This window comes from Phyllobates terribilis, unplaced genomic scaffold, assembly GCF_046119375.1.
Source record: "Phyllobates terribilis strain yellow unplaced genomic scaffold, ASM4611937v1 Scaffold_74__1_contigs__length_7073193, whole genome shotgun sequence".
NCBI classification, from domain to species: domain Eukaryota; kingdom Metazoa; phylum Chordata; class Amphibia; order Anura; family Dendrobatidae; genus Phyllobates; species Phyllobates terribilis.
The window spans coordinates 3,940,627-3,955,142 of NW_027362834.1; the positions used below are offsets into that span (position 1 = coordinate 3,940,627).

At 45.1% G+C, this 14,516-nt stretch overlaps 11 non-coding genes across 11 annotated transcripts; all 11 read right to left on the minus strand.

Annotated features, from left to right (window-relative positions):
• Window positions 1-301: 301 nt before the first annotated feature.
• LOC141195367 (U2 spliceosomal RNA) lies at window positions 302-492 on the minus strand. Its single transcript, XR_012267961.1, has one exon. It is a non-coding gene; the product is annotated as a U2 spliceosomal RNA (small nuclear RNA).
• A 1,122-nt stretch (window positions 493-1,614) lies between these two features.
• LOC141195368 (U2 spliceosomal RNA) lies at window positions 1,615-1,805 on the minus strand. Its single transcript, XR_012267962.1, has one exon. It is a non-coding gene; the product is annotated as a U2 spliceosomal RNA (small nuclear RNA).
• Window positions 1,806-2,927: 1,122 nt separating this feature from the next.
• On the minus strand, window positions 2,928-3,118 carry LOC141195370 (U2 spliceosomal RNA). The gene has a single exon (XR_012267964.1). It is a non-coding gene; the product is annotated as a U2 spliceosomal RNA (small nuclear RNA).
• Window positions 3,119-4,240: 1,122 nt separating this feature from the next.
• On the minus strand, window positions 4,241-4,431 carry LOC141195371 (U2 spliceosomal RNA). The gene has a single exon (XR_012267965.1). It is a non-coding gene; the product is annotated as a U2 spliceosomal RNA (small nuclear RNA).
• Window positions 4,432-5,553: 1,122 nt separating this feature from the next.
• Window positions 5,554-5,744, minus strand: LOC141195372 (U2 spliceosomal RNA). The gene has a single exon (XR_012267966.1). It is a non-coding gene; the product is annotated as a U2 spliceosomal RNA (small nuclear RNA).
• A 1,121-nt stretch (window positions 5,745-6,865) lies between these two features.
• On the minus strand, window positions 6,866-7,056 carry LOC141195373 (U2 spliceosomal RNA). The gene has a single exon (XR_012267967.1). It is a non-coding gene; the product is annotated as a U2 spliceosomal RNA (small nuclear RNA).
• Window positions 7,057-8,178: 1,122 nt separating this feature from the next.
• LOC141196022 (U2 spliceosomal RNA) lies at window positions 8,179-8,369 on the minus strand. Its single transcript, XR_012268591.1, has one exon. It is a non-coding gene; the product is annotated as a U2 spliceosomal RNA (small nuclear RNA).
• A 1,120-nt stretch (window positions 8,370-9,489) lies between these two features.
• Window positions 9,490-9,680, minus strand: LOC141195374 (U2 spliceosomal RNA). The gene has a single exon (XR_012267968.1). It is a non-coding gene; the product is annotated as a U2 spliceosomal RNA (small nuclear RNA).
• A 1,122-nt stretch (window positions 9,681-10,802) lies between these two features.
• On the minus strand, window positions 10,803-10,993 carry LOC141195375 (U2 spliceosomal RNA). Its single transcript, XR_012267969.1, has one exon. It is a non-coding gene; the product is annotated as a U2 spliceosomal RNA (small nuclear RNA).
• Window positions 10,994-12,112: 1,119 nt separating this feature from the next.
• LOC141195376 (U2 spliceosomal RNA) lies at window positions 12,113-12,303 on the minus strand. The gene has a single exon (XR_012267970.1). It is a non-coding gene; the product is annotated as a U2 spliceosomal RNA (small nuclear RNA).
• Window positions 12,304-13,421: 1,118 nt separating this feature from the next.
• LOC141195378 (U2 spliceosomal RNA) lies at window positions 13,422-13,612 on the minus strand. The gene has a single exon (XR_012267971.1). It is a non-coding gene; the product is annotated as a U2 spliceosomal RNA (small nuclear RNA).
• Window positions 13,613-14,516: the final 904 nt, after the last annotated feature.

Here is a 14,516-nt window from a genome sequence, read left to right on the forward strand (position 1 = left end):
GTTATTTAGGTGAAAGCTCCAAAATGCTTGCCTAATATGTCTGTTTATCCAAAAGGAAGTATAGAGGGAGAGCTAGATAGATAGCATTGCATTACATTACATTACATGGCAATGCAATGCACAGTTGCTGAAGTTGAACCAAAATGAGCTTGTCATCTGGCTTCTGCAACTTTTAACATGAAAAATCCAATGAGGAGAAGAAAAGCAAAGCCAAAGAGTCCATCCCAAAATCCGACAAACAAGCAAAATGAACAAAAAGCATTGAATTCAATTCTTTCTGATTTTAGAAACTGCATTAAAGAAGGGGTGCACCGGTCCTGGAGATACTGCAATACCAGGTCAATGCGTGGAGTGGACAGAGCAAGCTCTTTTTCCATCTCCCTGTTCTAAAAATCCATTTAATATATGGTCCCCAGATAGGGGACGTATCAGATATTAAACTGATAAGAACAGATACTACACTTGATCTTAGCCAAAAGGCCGAGAAGCGATAAACAGAATTGGTTTCCGACTACGGTGCCACCCAAGGATTCTGAAAAGTCCATTTGTGGAGATGGCCACCTGGACTCCCGTTAAGAAGACATGCTGTCAACCTCTAGATCCCTCACATGCCTGCACTTTTCGGCTTGCTGCTGCTGCAATCCACGCATTTTAGATCTGCATAACTCCACCTCTTTTAGCACAGTACCCTCAACCCCCGGCTGTTCCCACCCGCCTCAACACCGTTGGAAGGGAGGAGAACCAATTAAGGCGGGGAGGGGGGGTGGAACGAGCAGCTGTCTACCCTTAGCAGGAGGGTTGCTGATTAATTACCTCTCCTGCTGCTGCTGCTGCTGGCTGTCCAGCAGCAGACTGAAGGTGGCTGCTGCTGTGCGCAGGTATATAAAGGCTCAGAGCCTATTATGACACGCGCAGCCAGCGTTCCATTGCCACATTCCGTCTACTGCAGGCGGGATACCTGGATGGCTGAATGTCACTGAGAAGCTCACAGAGACCGCCATAAGCAACAGTTTAAAAGAATGCCACAGACTAATCAACCAAACTTTTTGGGTTGGTTTCTCTTTTATAGTCTGCAGGCATTAAATGAAAGAAGTCAGTGTTCCAGCAGAGGGAGACAACGTTTCAGAAAAGGCATTGTAGCAAACCAAAAAAGAAATTTTAAGCGCAGCAGAGTAACCAGCTCACATACCTGTTAGCTCAGGTGAGTTTAAAAGGCTGCTGTTGATAACAAGGGCATTTGCTAAATAGATGGTGTGTGTGCAACAATATACTGAAAGGTCAATTATATTGTGCAGCTTATCTCACCACCTGTAGTTATTTAGGTGAAAGCTCCAAAATGCTTGCCTAATATGTCTGTTTATCCAAAAGGAAGTATAGAGGGAGAGCTAGATAGATAGCATTGCATTACATTACATTACATGGCAATGCAATGCACAGTTGCTGAAGTTGAACCAAAATGAGCTTGTCATCTGGCTTCTGCAACTTTTAACATGAAAAATCCAATGAGGAGAAGAAAAGCAAAGCCAAAGAGTCCATCCCAAAATCCGACAAACAAGCAAAATGAACAAAAAGCATTGAATTCAATTCTTTCTGATTTTAGAAACTGCATTAAAGAAGGGGTGCACCGGTCCTGGAGATACTGCAATACCAGGTCAATGCGTGGAGTGGACAGAGCAAGCTCTTTTTCCATCTCCCTGTTCTAAAAATCCATTTAATATATGGTCCCCAGATAGGGGACGTATCAGATATTAAACTGATAAGAACAGATACTACACTTGATCTTAGCCAAAAGGCCGAGAAGCGATAACCAGAATTGGTTTCCGACTACGGTGCCACCCAAGGATTCTGAAAAGTCCATTTGTGGAGATGGCCACCTGGACTCCCGTTAAGAAGACATGCTGTCAACCTCTAGATCCCTCACATGCCTGCACTTTTCGGCTTGCTGCTGCTGCAATCCACGCGTTTTAGATCTGCATAACTCCACCTCTTTTAGCACAGTACCCTCAACCCCCGGCTGTTCCCACCCGCCTCAACACCGTTGGAAGGGAGGAGAACCAATTAAGGCGGGGGGGGGGGGTGGAACGAGCAGCTGTCTACCCTTAGCAGGAGGGTTGCTGATTAATTACCTCTCCTGCTGCTGCTGCTGCTGGCTGTCCAGCAGCAGACTGAAGGTGGCTGCTGCTGTGCGCAGGTATATAAAGGCTCAGAGCCTATTATGACACGCGCAGCCAGCGTTCCATTGCCACATTCCGTCTACTGCAGGCGGGATACCTGGATGGCTGAATGTCACTGAGAAGCTCACAGAGACCGCCATAAGCAACAGTTTAAAAGAATGCCACAGACTAATCAACCAAACTTTTTGGGTTGGTTTCTCTTTTATAGTCTGCAGGCATTAAATGAAAGAAGTCAGTGTTCCAGCAGAGGGAGACAACGTTTCAGAAAAGGCATTGTAGCAAACCAAAAAAGAAATTTTAAGCGCAGCAGAGTAACCAGCTCACATACCTGTTAGCTCAGGTGAGTTTAAAAGGCTGCTGTTGATAACAAGGGCATTTGCTAAATAGATGGTGTGTGTGCAACAATATACTGAAAGGTCAATTATATTGTGCAGCTTATCTCACCACCTGTAGTTATTTAGGTGAAAGCTCCAAAATGCTTGCCTAATATGTCTGTTTATCCAAAAGGAAGTATAGAGGGAGAGCTAGATAGATAGCATTGCATTACATTACATTACATGGCAATGCAATGCACAGTTGCTGAAGTTGAACCAAAATGAGCTTGTCATCTGGCTTCTGCAACTTTTAACATGAAAAATCCAATGAGGAGAAGAAAAGCAAAGCCAAAGAGTCCATCCCAAAATCCGACAAACAAGCAAAATGAACAAAAAGCATTGAATTCAATTCTTTCTGATTTTAGAAACTGCATTAAAGAAGGGGTGCACCGGTCCTGGAGATACTGCAATACCAGGTCAATGCGTGGAGTGGACAGAGCAAGCTCTTTTTCCATCTCCCTGTTCTAAAAATCCATTTAATATATGGTCCCCAGATAGGGGACGTATCAGATATTAAACTGATAAGAACAGATACTACACTTGATCTTAGCCAAAAGGCCGAGAAGCGATAAACAGAATTGGTTTCCGACTACGGTGCCACCCAAGGATTCTGAAAAGTCCATTTGTGGAGATGGCCACCTGGACTCCCGTTAAGAAGACATGCTGTCAACCTCTAGATCCCTCACATGCCTGCACTTTTCGGCTTGCTGCTGCTGCAATCCACGCATTTTAGATCTGCATAACTCCACCTCTTTTAGCACAGTACCCTCAACCCCCGGCTGTTCCCACCCGCCTCAACACCGTTGGAAGGGAGGAGAACCAATTAAGGCGGGGAGGGGGGGTGGAACGAGCAGCTGTCTACCCTTAGCAGGAGGGTTGCTGATTAATTACCTCTCCTGCTGCTGCTGCTGCTGGCTGTCCAGCAGCAGACTGAAGGTGGCTGCTGCTGTGCGCAGGTATATAAAGGCTCAGAGCCTATTATGACACGCGCAGCCAGCGTTCCATTGCCACATTCCGTCTACTGCAGGCGGGATACCTGGATGGCTGAATGTCACTGAGAAGCTCACAGAGACCGCCATAAGCAACAGTTTAAAAGAATGCCACAGACTAATCAACCAAACTTTTTGGGTTGGTTTCTCTTTTATAGTCTGCAGGCATTAAATGAAAGAAGTCAGTGTTCCAGCAGAGGGAGACAACGTTTCAGAAAAGGCATTGTAGCAAACCAAAAAAGAAATTTTAAGCGCAGCAGAGTAACCAGCTCACATACCTGTTAGCTCAGGTGAGTTTAAAAGGCTGCTGTTGATAACAAGGGCATTTGCTAAATAGATGGTGTGTGTGCAACAATATACTGAAAGGTCAATTATATTGTGCAGCTTATCTCACCACCTGTAGTTATTTAGGTGAAAGCTCCAAAATGCTTGCCTAATATGTCTGTTTATCCAAAAGGAAGTATAGAGGGAGAGCTAGATAGATAGCATTGCATTACATTACATTACATGGCAATGCAATGCACAGTTGCTGAAGTTGAACCAAAATGAGCTTGTCATCTGGCTTCTGCAACTTTTAACATGAAAAATCCAATGAGGAGAAGAAAAGCAAAGCCAAAGAGTCCATCCCAAAATCCGACAAACAAGCAAAATGAACAAAAAGCATTGAATTCAATTCTTTCTGATTTTAGAAACTGCATTAAAGAAGGGGTGCACCGGTCCTGGAGATACTGCAATACCAGGTCAATGCGTGGAGTGGACAGAGCAAGCTCTTTTTCCATCTCCCTGTTCTAAAAATCCATTTAATATATGGTCCCCAGATAGGGGACGTATCAGATATTAAACTGATAAGAACAGATACTACACTTGATCTTAGCCAAAAGGCCGAGAAGCGATAACCAGAATTGGTTTCCGACTACGGTGCCACCCAAGGATTCTGAAAAGTCCATTTGTGGAGATGGCCACCTGGACTCCCGTTAAGAAGACATGCTGTCAACCTCTAGATCCCTCACATGCCTGCACTTTTCGGCTTGCTGCTGCTGCAATCCACGCGTTTTAGATCTGCATAACTCCACCTCTTTTAGCACAGTACCCTCAACCCCCGGCTGTTCCCACCCGCCTCAACACCGTTGGAAGGGAGGAGAACCAATTAAGGCGGGGGGGGGGGGTGGAACGAGCAGCTGTCTACCCCTAGCAGGAGGGTTGCTGATTAATTACCTCTCCTGCTGCTGCTGCTGCTGGCTGTCCAGCAGCAGACTGAAGGTGGCTGCTGCTGTGCGCAGGTATATAAAGGCTCAGAGCCTATTATGACACGCGCAGCCAGCGTTCCATTGCCACATTCCGTCTACTGCAGGCGGGATACCTGGATGGCTGAATGTCACTGAGAAGCTCACAGAGACCGCCATAAGCAACAGTTTAAAAGAATGCCACAGACTAATCAACCAAACTTTTTGGGTTGGTTTCTCTTTTATAGTCTGCAGGCATTAAATGAAAGAAGTCAGTGTTCCAGCAGAGGGAGACAACGTTTCAGAAAAGGCATTGTAGCAAACCAAAAAAGAAATTTTAAGCGCAGCAGAGTAACCAGCTCACATACCTGTTAGCTCAGGTGAGTTTAAAAGGCTGCTGTTGATAACAAGGGCATTTGCTAAATAGATGGTGTGTGTGCAACAATATACTGAAAGGTCAATTATATTGTGCAGCTTATCTCACCACCTGTAGTTATTTAGGTGAAAGCTCCAAAATGCTTGCCTAATATGTCTGTTTATCCAAAAGGAAGTATAGAGGGAGAGCTAGATAGATAGCATTGCATTACATTACATTACATGGCAATGCAATGCACAGTTGCTGAAGTTGAACCAAAATGAGCTTGTCATCTGGCTTCTGCAACTTTTAACATGAAAAATCCAATGAGGAGAAGAAAAGCAAAGCCAAAGAGTCCATCCCAAAATCCGACAAACAAGCAAAATGAACAAAAAGCATTGAATTCAATTCTTTCTGATTTTAGAAACTGCATTAAAGAAGGGGTGCACCGGTCCTGGAGATACTGCAATACCAGGTCAATGCGTGGAGTGGACAGAGCAAGCTCTTTTTCCATCTCCCTGTTCTAAAAATCCATTTAATATATGGTCCCCAGATAGGGGACGTATCAGATATTAAACTGATAAGAACAGATACTACACTTGATCTTAGCCAAAAGGCCGAGAAGCGATAACCAGAATTGGTTTCCGACTACGGTGCCACCCAAGGATTCTGAAAAGTCCATTTGTGGAGATGGCCACCTGGACTCCCGTTAAGAAGACATGCTGTCAACCTCTAGATCCCTCACATGCCTGCACTTTTCGGCTTGCTGCTGCTGCAATCCACGCGTTTTAGATCTGCATAACTCCACCTCTTTTAGCACAGTACCCTCAACCCCCAGCTGTTCCCACCCGCCTCAACACCGTTGGAAGGGAGGAGAACCAATTAAGGCGGGGGGGGGGGTGGAACGAGCAGCTGTCTACCCTTAGCAGGAGGGTTGCTGATTAATTACCTCTCCTGCTGCTGCTGCTGCTGGCTGTCCAGCAGCAGACTGAAGGTGGCTGCTGCTGTGCGCAGGTATATAAAGGCTCAGAGCCTATTATGACACGCGCAGCCAGCGTTCCATTGCCACATTCCGTCTACTGCAGGCGGGATACCTGGATGGCTGAATGTCACTGAGAAGCTCACAGAGACCGCCATAAGCAACAGTTTAAAAGAATGCCACAGACTAATCAACCAAACTTTTTGGGTTGGTTTCTCTTTTATAGTCTGCAGGCATTAAATGAAAGAAGTCAGTGTTCCAGCAGAGGGAGACAACGTTTCAGAAAAGGCATTGTAGCAAACCAAAAAAGAAATTTTAAGCGCAGCAGAGTAACCAGCTCACATACCTGTTAGCTCAGGTGAGTTTAAAAGGCTGCTGTTGATAACAAGGGCATTTGCTAAATAGATGGTGTGTGTGCAACAATATACTGAAAGGTCAATTATATTGTGCAGCTTATCTCACCACCTGTAGTTATTTAGGTGAAAGCTCCAAAATGCTTGCCTAATATGTCTGTTTATCCAAAAGGAAGTATAGAGGGAGAGCTAGATAGATAGCATTGCATTACATTACATTACATGGCAATGCAATGCACAGTTGCTGAAGTTGAACCAAAATGAGCTTGTCATCTGGCTTCTGCAACTTTTAACATGAAAAATCCAATGAGGAGAAGAAAAGCAAAGCCAAAGAGTCCATCCCAAAATCCGACAAACAAGCAAAATGAACAAAAAGCATTGAATTCAATTCTTTCTGATTTTAGAAACTGCATTAAAGAAGGGGTGCACCGGTCCTGGAGATACTGCAATACCAGGTCAATGCGTGGAGTGGACAGAGCAAGCTCTTTTTCCATCTCCCTGTTCTAAAAATCCATTTAATATATGGTCCCCAGATAGGGGACGTATCAGATATTAAACTGATAAGAACAGATACTACACTTGATCTTAGCCAAAAGGCCGAGAAGCGATAACCAGAATTGGTTTCCGACTACGGTGCCACCCAAGGATTCTGAAAAGTCCATTTGTGGAGATGGCCACCTGGACTCCCGTTAAGAAGACATGCTGTCAACCTCTAGATCCCTCACATGCCTGCACTTTTCGGCTTGCTGCTGCTGCAATCCACGCGTTTTAGATCTGCATAACTCCACCTCTTTTAGCACAGTACCCTCAACCCCCGGCTGTTCCCACCCGCCTCAACACCGTTGGAAGGGAGGAGAACCAATTAAGGCGGGGGGGGGGGGTGGAACGAGCAGCTGTCTACCCTTAGCAGGAGGGTTGCTGATTAATTACCTCTCCTGCTGCTGCTGCTGCTGGCTGTCCAGCAGCAGACTGAAGGTGGCTGCTGCTGTGCGCAGGTATATAAAGGCTCAGAGCCTATTATGACACGCGCAGCCAGCGTTCCATTGCCACATTCCGTCTACTGCAGGCGGGATACCTGGATGGCTGAATGTCACTGAGAAGCTCACAGAGACCGCCATAAGCAACAGTTTAAAAGAATGCCACAGACTAATCAACCAAACTTTTTGGGTTGGTTTCTCTTTTATAGTCTGCAGGCATTAAATGAAAGAAGTCAGTGTTCCAGCAGAGGGAGACAACGTTTCAGAAAAGGCATTGTAGCAAACCAAAAAAGAAATTTTAAGCGCAGCAGAGTAACCAGCTCACATACCTGTTAGCTCAGGTGAGTTTAAAAGGCTGCTGTTGATAACAAGGGCATTTGCTAAATAGATGGTGTGTGTGCAACAATATACTGAAAGGTCAATTATATTGTGCAGCTTATCTCACCACCTGTAGTTATTTAGGTGAAAGCTCCAAAATGCTTGCCTAATATGTCTGTTTATCCAAAAGGAAGTATAGAGGGAGAGCTAGATAGATAGCATTGCATTACATTACATTACATGGCAATGCAATGCACAGTTGCTGAAGTTGAACCAAAATGAGCTTGTCATCTGGCTTCTGCAACTTTTAACATGAAAAATCCAATGAGGAGAAGAAAAGCAAAGCCAAAGAGTCCATCCCAAAATCCGACAAACAAGCAAAATGAACAAAAAGCATTGAATTCAATTCTTTCTGATTTTAGAAACTGCATTAAAGAAGGGGTGCACCGGTCCTGGAGATACTGCAATACCAGGTCAATGCGTGGAGTGGACAGAGCAAGCTCTTTTTCCATCTCCCTGTTCTAAAAATCCATTTAATATATGGTCCCCAGATAGGGGACGTATCAGATATTAAACTGATAAGAACAGATACTACCCTTGATCTTAGCCAAAAGGCCGAGAAGCGATAACCAGAATTGGTTTCCGACTACGGTGCCACCCAAGGATTCTGAAAAGTCCATTTGTGGAGATGGCCACCTGGACTCCCGTTAAGAAGACATGCTGTCAACCTCTAGATCCCTCACATGCCTGCATTTTTCGGCTTGCTGCTGCTGCAATCCACGCGTTTTAGATCTGCATAACTCCACCTCTTTTAGCACAGTACCCTCAACCCCCGGCTGTTCCCACCCGCCTCAACACCGTTGGAAGGGAGGAGAAACAATTAAGGCGGGGGGGGGGTGGAACGAGCAGCTGTCTACCCTTAGCAGGAGGGTTGCTGATTAATTACCTCTCCTGCTGCTGCTGCTGCTGGCTGTCCAGCAGCAGACTGAAGGTGGCTGCTGCTGTGCGCAGGTATATAAAGGCTCAGAGCCTATTATGACACGCGCAGCCAGCGTTCCATTGCCACATTCCGTCTACTGCAGGCGGGATACCTGGATGGCTGAATGTCACTGAGAAGCTCACAGAGACCGCCATAAGCAACAGTTTAAAAGAATGCCACAGACTAATCAACCAAACTTTTTGGGTTGGTTTCTCTTTTATAGTCTGCAGGCATTAAATGAAAGAAGTCAGTGTTCCAGCAGAGGGAGACAACGTTTCAGAAAAGGCATTGTAGCAAACCAAAAAAGAAATTTTAAGCGCAGCAGAGTAACCAGCTCACATACCTGTTAGCTCAGGTGAGTTTAAAAGGCTGCTGTTGATAACAAGGGCATTTGCTAAATAGATGGTGTGTGTGCAACAATATACTGAAAGGTCAATTATATTGTGCAGCTTATCTCACCACCTGTAGTTATTTAGGTGAAAGCTCCAAAATGCTTGCCTAATATGTCTGTTTATCCAAAAGGAAGTATAGAGGGAGAGCTAGATAGATAGCATTGCATTACATTACATTACATGGCAATGCAATGCACAGTTGCTGAAGTTGAACCAAAATGAGCTTGTCATCTGGCTTCTGCAACTTTTAACATGAAAAATCCAATGAGGAGAAGAAAAGCAAAGCCAAAGAGTCCATCCCAAAATCCGACAAACAAGCAAAATGAACAAAAAGCATTGAATTCAATTCTTTCTGATTTTAGAAACTGCATTAAAGAAGGGGTGCACCGGTCCTGGAGATACTGCAATACCAGGTCAATGCGTGGAGTGGACAGAGCAAGCTCTTTTTCCATCTCCCTGTTCTAAAAATCCATTTAATATATGGTCCCCAGATAGGGGACGTATCAGATATTAAACTGATAAGAACAGATACTACACTTGATCTTAGCCAAAAGGCCGAGAAGCGATAACCAGAATTGGTTTCCGACTACGGTGCCACCCAAGGATTCTGAAAAGTCCATTTGTGGAGATGGCCACCTGGACTCCCGTTAAGAAGACATGCTGTCAACCTCTAGATCCCTCACATGCCTGCACTTTTCGGCTTGCTGCTGCTGCAATCCACGCGTTTTAGATCTGCATAACTCCACCTCTTTTAGCACAGTACCCTCAACCCCCGGCTGTTCCCACCCGCCTCAACACCGTTGGAAGGGAGGAGAACCAATTAAGGCGGGGGGGGTGGGTGGAACGAGCAGCTGTCTACCCTTAGCAGGAGGGTTGCTGATTAATTACCTCTCCTGCTGCTGCTGCTGCTGGCTGTCCAGCAGCAGACTGAAGGTGGCTGCTGCTGTGCGCAGGTATATAAAGGCTCAGAGCCTATTATGACACGCGCAGCCAGCGTTCCATTGCCACATTCCGTCTACTGCAGGCGGGATACCTGGATGGCTGAATGTCACTGAGAAGCTCACAGAGACCGCCATAAGCAACAGTTTAAAAGAATGCCACAGACTAATCAACCAAACTTTTTGGGTTGGTTTCTCTTTTATAGTCTGCAGGCATTAAATGAAAGAAGTCAGTGTTCCAGCAGAGGGAGACAACGTTTCAGAAAAGGCATTGTAGCAAACCAAAAAAGAAATTTTAAGCGCAGCAGAGTAACCAGCTCACATACCTGTTAGCTCAGGTGAGTTTAAAAGGCTGCTGTTGATAACAAGGGCATTTGCTAAATAGATGGTGTGTGTGCAACAATATACTGAAAGGTCAATTATATTGTGCAGCTTATCTCACCACCTGTAGTTATTTAGGTGAAAGCTCCAAAATGCTTGCCTAATATGTCTGTTTATCCAAAAGGAAGTATAGAGGGAGAGCTAGATAGATAGCATTGCATTACATTACATTACATGGCTATGCAATGCACAGTTGCTGAAGTTGAACCAAAATGAGCTTGTCATCTGGCTTCTGCAACTTTTAACATGAAAAATCCAATGAGGAGAAGTAAAGCAAAGCCAAAGAGTCCATCCCAAAATCCGACAAACAAGCAAAATGAACAAAAAGCATTGAATTCAATTCTTTCTGATTTTAGAAACTGCATTAAAGAAGGGGTGCACCGGTCCTGGAGATACTGCAATACCAGGTCAATGCGTGGAGTGGACAGAGCAAGCTCTTTTTCCATCTCCCTGTTCTAAAAATCCATTTAATATATGGTCCCCAGATAGGGGACGTATCAGATATTAAACTGATAAGAACAGATACTACACTTGATCTTAGCCAAAAGGCCGAGAAGCGATAACCAGAATTGGTTTCCGACTACGGTGCCACCCAAGGATTCTGAAAAGTCCATTTGTGGAGATGGCCACCTGGACTCCCGTTAAGAAGACATGCTGTCAACCTCTAGATCCCTCACATGCCTGCACTTTTCGGCTTGCTGCTGCTGCAATCCACGCGTTTTAGATCTGCATAACTCCACCTCTTTTAGCACAGTACCCTCAACCCCCGGCTGTTCCCACCCGCCTCAACACCGTTGGAAGGGAGGAGAACCAATTAAGGCGGGGGGGGGTGGAACGAGCAGCTGTCTACCCTTAGCAGGAGGGTTGCTGATTAATTACCTCTCCTGCTGCTGCTGCTGCTGGCTGTCCAGCAGCAGACTGAAGGTGGCTGCTGCTGTGCGCAGGTATATAAAGGCTCAGAGCCTATTATGACACGCGCAGCCAGCGTTCCATTGCCACATTCCGTCTACTGCATGCGGGATACCTGGATGGCTGAATGTCACTGAGAAGCTCACAGAGACCGCCATAAGCAACAGTTTAAAAGAATGCCACAGACTAATCAACCAAACTTTTTGGGTTGGTTTCTCTTTTATAGTCTGCAGGCATTAAATGAAAGAAGTCAGTGTTCCAGCAGAGGGAGACAACGTTTCAGAAAAGGCATTGTAGCAAACAAAAAAAGAAATTTTAAGCGCAGCAGAGTAACCAGCTCACATACCTGTTAGCTCAGGTGAGTTTAAAAGGCTGCTGTTGATAACAAGGGCATTTGCTAAATAGATGGTGTGTGTGCAACAATATACTGAAAGGTCAATTATATTGTGCAGCTTATCTCACCACCTGTAGTTATTTAGGTGAAAGCTCCAAAATGCTTGCCTAATATGTCTGTTTATCCAAAAGGAAGTATAGAGGGAGAGCTAGATAGATAGCATTGCATTACATTACATTACATGGCAATGCAATGCACAGTTGCTGAAGTTGAACCAAAATGAGCTTGTCATCTGGCTTCTGCAACTTTTAACATGAAAAATCCAATGAGGAGAAGAAAAGCAAAGCCAAAGAGTCCATCCCAAAATCCGACAAACAAGCAAAATGAACAAAAAGCATTGAATTCAATTCTTTCTGATTTTAGAAACTGCATTAAAGAAGGGGTGCACCGGTCCTGGAGATACTGCAATACCAGGTCAATGCGTGGAGTGGACAGAGCAAGCTCTTTTTCCATCTCCCTGTTCTAAAAATCCATTTAATATATGGTCCCCAGATAGGGGACGTATCAGATATTAAACTGATAAGAACAGATACTACACTTGATCTTAGCCAAAAGGCCGAGAAGCGATAACCAGAATTGGTTTCCGACTACGGTGCCACCCAAGGATTCTGAAAAGTCCATTTGTGGAGATGGCCACCTGGACTCCCGTTAAGAAGACATGCTGTCAACCTCTAGATCCCTCACATGCCTGCACTTTTCGGCTTGCTGCTGCTGCAATCCACGCGTTTTAGATCTGCATAACTCCACCTCTTTTAGCACAGTACCCTCAACCCCCGGCTGTTCCCACCCGCCTCAACACCGTTGGAAGGGAGGAGAACCAATTAAGGCGGGGGGGGGGGTGGAACGAGCAGCTGTCTACCCTTAGCAGGAGGGTTGCTGATTAATTACCTCTCCTGCTGCTGCTGCTGGCTGTCCAGCAGCAGACTGAAGGTGGCTGCTGCTGTGCGCAGGTATATAAAGGCTCAGAGCCTATTATGACACGCGCAGCCAGCGTTCCATTGCCACATTCCGTCTACTGCAGGCGGGATACCTGGATGGCTGAATGTCACTGAGAAGCTCACAGAGACCGCCATAAGCAACAGTTTAAAAGAATGCCACAGACTAATCAACCAAACTTTTTGGGTTGGTTTCTCTTTTATAGTCTGCAGGCATTAAATGAAAGAAGTCAGTGTTCCAGCAGAGGGAGACAACGTTTCAGAAAAGGCATTGTAGCAAACCAAAAAAGAAATTTTAAGCGCAGCAGAGTAACCAGCTCACATACCTGTTAGCTCAGGTGAGTTTAAAAGGCTGCTGTTGATAACAAGGGCATTTGCTAAATAGATGGTGTGTGTGCAACAATATACTGAAAGGTCAATTATATTGTGCAGCTTATCTCACCACCTGTAGTTATTTAGGTGAAAGCTCTAAAATGCTTGCCTAATATGTCTGTTTATCCAAAAGGAAATATAGAGGGAGAGCTAGATAGATAGCATTGCATTACATTACATTACATGGCAATGCAATGCACAGTTGCTGAAGTTGAACCAAAATGAGCTTGTCATCTGGCTTCTGCAACTTTTAACATGAAAAATCCAATGAGGAGAAGAAAAGCAAAGCCAAAGAGTCCATCCCAAAATCCGACAAACAAGCAAAATGAACAAAAAGCATTGAATTCAATTCTTTCTGATTTTAGAAACTGCATTAAAGAAGGGGTGCACCGGTCCTGGAGATACTGCAATACCAGGTCAATGCGTGGAGTGGACAGAGCAAGCTCTTTTTCCATCTCCCTGTTCTAAAAATCCATTTAATATATGGTCCCCAGATAGGGGACGTATCAGATATTAAACTGATAAGAACAGATACTACACTTGATCTTAGCCAAAAGGCCGAGAAGCGATAACCAGAATTGGTTTCCGACTACGGTGCCACCCAAGGATTCTGAAAAGTCCATTTGTGGAGATGGCCACCTGGACTCCCGTTAAGAAGACATGCTGTCAACCACTAGATCCCTCACATGCCTGCACTTTTCGGCTTGCTGCTGCTGCAATCCACGCGTTTTAGATCTGCATAACTCCACCTCTTTTAGCACAGTACCCTCAATCCCCGGCTGTTCCCACCCGCCTCAACACCGTTGGAAGGGAGGAGAACCAATTAAGGCGGGGGGGGGGTGGAACGAGCAGCTGTCTACCCTTAGCAGGAGGGTTGCTGATTAATTACCTCTCCTGCTGCTGCTGCTGCTGGCTGTCCAGCAGCAGACTGAAGGTGGCTGCTGCTGTGCGCAGGTATATAAAGGCTCAGAGCCTATTATGACACGCGCAGCCAGCGTTCCATTGCCACATTCCGTCTACTGCAGGCGGGATACCTGGATGGCTGAATGTCACTGAGAAGCTCACAGAGACCGCCATAAGCAACAGTTTAAAAGAATGCCACAGACTAATCAACCAAACTTTTTGGGTTGGTTTCTCTTTTATAGTCTGCAGGCATTAAATGAAAGAAGTCAGTGTTCCAGCAGAGGGAGACAACGTTTCAGAAAAGGCATTGTAGCAAACCAAAAAAGAAATTTTAAGCGCAGCAGAGTAACCAGCTCACATACCTGTTAGCTCAGGTGAGTTTAAAAGGCTGCTGTTGATAACAAGGGCATTTGCTAAATAGATGGTGTGTGTGCAACAATATACTGAAAGGTCAATTATATTGTGCAGCTTATCTCACCACCTGTAGTTATTTAGGTGAAAGCTCCAAAATGCTTGCCTAATATGTCTGTTTATCCAAAAGGAAGTATAGAGTGAGAGCTAGATAGATAGC